The sequence below is a fragment of the Cryptomeria japonica genome, chromosome 4, assembly GCF_030272615.1.
Source record: "Cryptomeria japonica chromosome 4, Sugi_1.0, whole genome shotgun sequence".
Lineage (NCBI taxonomy): Eukaryota > Viridiplantae > Streptophyta > Pinopsida > Cupressales > Cupressaceae > Cryptomeria > Cryptomeria japonica.
Genome location: NC_081408.1, coordinates 80,866,592 through 80,870,888, shown reverse-complemented (window position 1 = coordinate 80,870,888; position 4,297 = coordinate 80,866,592).

Below are 4,297 nucleotides of genomic sequence, written 5' to 3'. Positions count from 1 at the left end.
TTGCATTTAACATCCTTGTTGTAGATTTTGTATTTTGAAGTTGCAAATCTGACGTTTTTGGCAGCATTTTGATATTCTCGCGTCTGCGCACTTTCGGATCGCGTTTTTGTTTTTCTGGCGCATCTACGAAATCTAGAATCGCGTCTGTGTTATTGGCAGTATTTTATTTTGCAGGTTCTGGGAAAGCACGTTTGTGTTATTAAGTCGCGTCTGCGGTGTTTTTAGCCGCGTCTGTGTCCAGAAATCGCGTCTGCATTCTATAGTCGCGTCTGTGCCTCACAGAACCACGTCTGTGTCATGAAGGCACGTCTGTGTTGAGGGTAATCGCGTCTGTGTTCACTAGTTTCAAATTTTGGGTTTATTGATTCAGTTTTGCATTTTGCATTTAGGGTTTCAAATCTGGTTTATTTTGAGCTAACATTTTCAGATCTAGCTAACAAAATTGGTGCAGCTTGTCTTGAAAGCAAAATCGTTTGGTTGAAGGCCCCTATTTTCACAGTCTTTTGGGTTTAAAATCTACCTAACTTGTGTGCTTGTAGGAAGGGGTGATTATTTGAAACAATCCAAACTACTAACAACTCTTTGTTGCAGGTCCTTGGCAAAGGTTTTTGGATTTTTATTGTGTGCCTTGTTTTCATAGACTAGCAAACACTTCAATTGGTGCACTAAAATTGAATCATTGTCTTTTGTGTCTTGAGCAATAGGCTCTTTTTTGTTTAATCTTTAGAGGGCCTATCTTTTCGTGTGGTCATTAGGACTACTAGTGAGAAGAGAATGACCCAAGTGGTAGCGAGGAAAACCCACCTCTTCCGAACCACTATAAACAACTGTATTCATGGTGAAAACTATGGATAATGTGTGCTGATTAGTTCATACCAACACTATGTCTCCCCATAAACCCGTTTGATCAAATTTATTTGATCAGTTGTAGGGCGTAACCCCTACCGGCTGGGAGCCTTCTGTATTTACAGAGCTGAAAGTGCCACATGTATGGCCATACAAGCGTATGCCCTTACTAGCACCTTTTTGTTTTAGAAGCCCAAATCCTTCTAGTTGTTGGAGCAGGAGGTCGGACCTCTGGTAGCGGCCCACACACATACGGTTCTTAGTAGAGATACAAAGTTTGCCACGAGGAGTTTTCGTGGGGACTGATGCTTGGCTGATCCGAGAAGTGAGTGCCGAGGGTGGAGCCAGTGAGGTCAAGCATCTAAGTATCCGCTCTGAATAGCGTAGCCTCAGGGGTAAAACCCCATGTGGGATCAACAACTATTATCTTGGCCAGCCATAAGAATTGTGCTTGACTTATTTTAAACATTCAAAACATTCAAGACCAAACAGCAAAACATTGTGTCTTTTGTGTCTTCAAGTGTATGCAAAACATTTTTGCATCAAACAACACACTTTTGTTGGAGTCATTTTTGAGTCTAGACACTTGCAAACATTGGGTCTTCATCAACACTGTGTCCTCTTGTCATGAAAAATAGTCAAATAGTCAGATTTTGGTCACAACAAAACGACTTCACAGATTGAAAAAAAAATTGCACAAATTTTGCAGAAACGCGTCTGTGTCTGACATAGTAGCGTCTGTGTTATATAACCACGTCTGTGAAGGGTAGAAATGTGTCTGTGTTTTCAAAATCAACATTATACTTTGCAAAAAAATCTCAGAGATGCGTCTGTGTTGAATAGAGCCACGTCTGTGTCAGGAAACCGTGTTTGTGAAGTATACAGGTGCGTCTGTGTTCAGAATTGAAACAACTTTTACAGTCCAGCAAACAACCACAATTAGTTTTGGAATTCTTGAGCTTCCTAGGTTGTTTCTCCAGGGTTTCATTTAGCAGTCAACCTGTCCTTGGGTCTCACAAAGTCCATCATTGCTTCACATCTCACTTTACATTCACAATTGTCTAAACTTGAGTCAAAAGGTCACTTGCTTGTCCTCATCATACTTTGTCAACACACTACATACAACAACACTTTGCTAAGTGGTCCCTCATCAAGGTTTCTTACCTTTGGGTCTCATTTGGTCTTACTTAGAGTCAAGGTTAACTTACCTCATCAAGAGAAACTATCATCTCTTTGGAAGTCTCACCTACTCTACTACATACATACTTGGTCTTACACTTTGGACATTGCAAGTACACCTCAGATTCATTTACATTCCATCCAACTCTTGGTCTTCCATACTTTTTCTATTTTTCATCTAGTCTCACACATCTCGGTCAAAATCTAGTTCATGGTTGAAACCCGTCTTCAAAAATCTAGGAGAGAAACTAAAGAGGCTCAAGAGTCCGCAAACATGCGTTCTTATGAGTATGAGAATGATATCTTTTTCAATTCTGATCATACTACATTACCTGACATGGATGGCTATAGAAACATTCCAAATGTTGAGAACATGGACACTACAAACAACAATGCTACACACAATGACAATATGGACAAATTTTCCGTACATTCAGCAGATGTGGAAGAATCCATTATGAATCCCCATTTCAATCGATTGGTTGAGGAAATAATGAGGAGGGATAGACAATACTTCTTACACATGATGGCACAAAGTGGAGCCAAGATACCTTATGATTTTGACATGTCTCAAATAATGGAAAATCGACCTCTGCAACAAACTCACTCCAACATGGATCAAAGAAGGCCTAATAGTGGAGGCAATAGAGGACCACATATGGTACCTGAATCACCATCATCTTTGTTTCAAAAACCAGAGGTCCCACACACACATGGTCAAGCATATGATACTCACCTTCGCAGACCATTATGGAAGTCTTATGCAGACAAATATGCTCAATCACATACCAATGCTAAGGATCAACCACCAAAGCAATTGGATATTCAAAGGCATGCTCAAAATTTGGACACAAGGAAACCCCATGTCAAATTTGGGGGCAACACATTAGAACATGACATGCCTGTAAAGTATGGTATACATGCACAAAATAGATATGGTGTTCCTCAACATGAATCTATACCAAGTGGTCCATATATGCAACATCACTATAGACCTCCTCCATATGAACATGTGTATGATCAATATCATCCATATATACAACATGCTCCTCCTCCAATTGGTGCCTCAAGCATAGGGTATGGTCCAAGAAGTCAATCTCCACCTAAAACCAATTTGGAGCAACAAATCAAGGACTTACAAAAGAAAATGGAAGACATAAATACACCAAAGACAACATACACAATGAGAGACATATGTCCTTATCCATTTGACAAGAGCATTCCAATGCCTCCATTTCCTACACACTTTGTAACGCCTAAATTTGATAAGTATAGAGGAAAAGGGGATCCTAAGGCACACATAAGACATTTTTTCATAGCTTGCATTGAGGTAGCTTCAAAAGAGACATATTTGATGAGATTATTCCCACAAAGCCTAGGTGATCAAGCTATGGAATGGTTCTCCCAACTCCCACCTAGTATTAAGGTGATGGGGTGACTTAGCAGAGGCATTTATTCAACATTTCTCCTACAACATAGAGACAAACATATCAGTCACTACTTTGTGCAACACCAAGCAAAAAGAGGGAGAGTCTTTTGAATCATTTTTACAAAGATGGAGAAATCTAGCCAGCAGATGCTCTTGTGAAATTCCACAAAAACAAATGGTAGAAATGTTCACCCATAATGTTAACAAAGACATTGGCTATGATCTAAGGAAAACCTGCTTGTCCACCTTCAAGGACATCATTGAAAAAGGCTTAGAGACAGAAAATGTCCTAATTGAACAAGGAGTCATTAAGATATTCAAGGAAAACAAAGATGACTTTAAAGGAAAAGACAAGCCAAGATTTTGGAATAAAAACAAGAACACAGTCAATGATGGTGTTGTTGATGCCAACACAGTGCGACCCAAATTCATCTTTTTGGGATCAAGTTCTACAAACAATCAAGTGAATACGCAAACAACTTCTAGATCACGAAGGAAGTACACCCCATTGGGAGAACCACTTGAGTCAGTTTTCAAAAAGCTAGTGGAAAACAAGGTAATCACTATTCCAGATTTTTCTCCATATGAACCAAAGGTTAAACCAAATTGGTGGAATGATGATGAGTATTGTGAATTTCATAAAAGCAAGGGTCATAAGATAGGAAATTGTCATCGACTGAAGAAAATCATACAAGATCTCATTGATAGAGGTGATATTGAGATTGAAGGACACTCATCTAATCAAGAACATGAGATGTTTAAGGAACCATTCCCAAAAGATGACAAAGGAAAAGCTAAAGCCACAGATGACCAAACCAACTATACCAGAGCATCCTACAACTA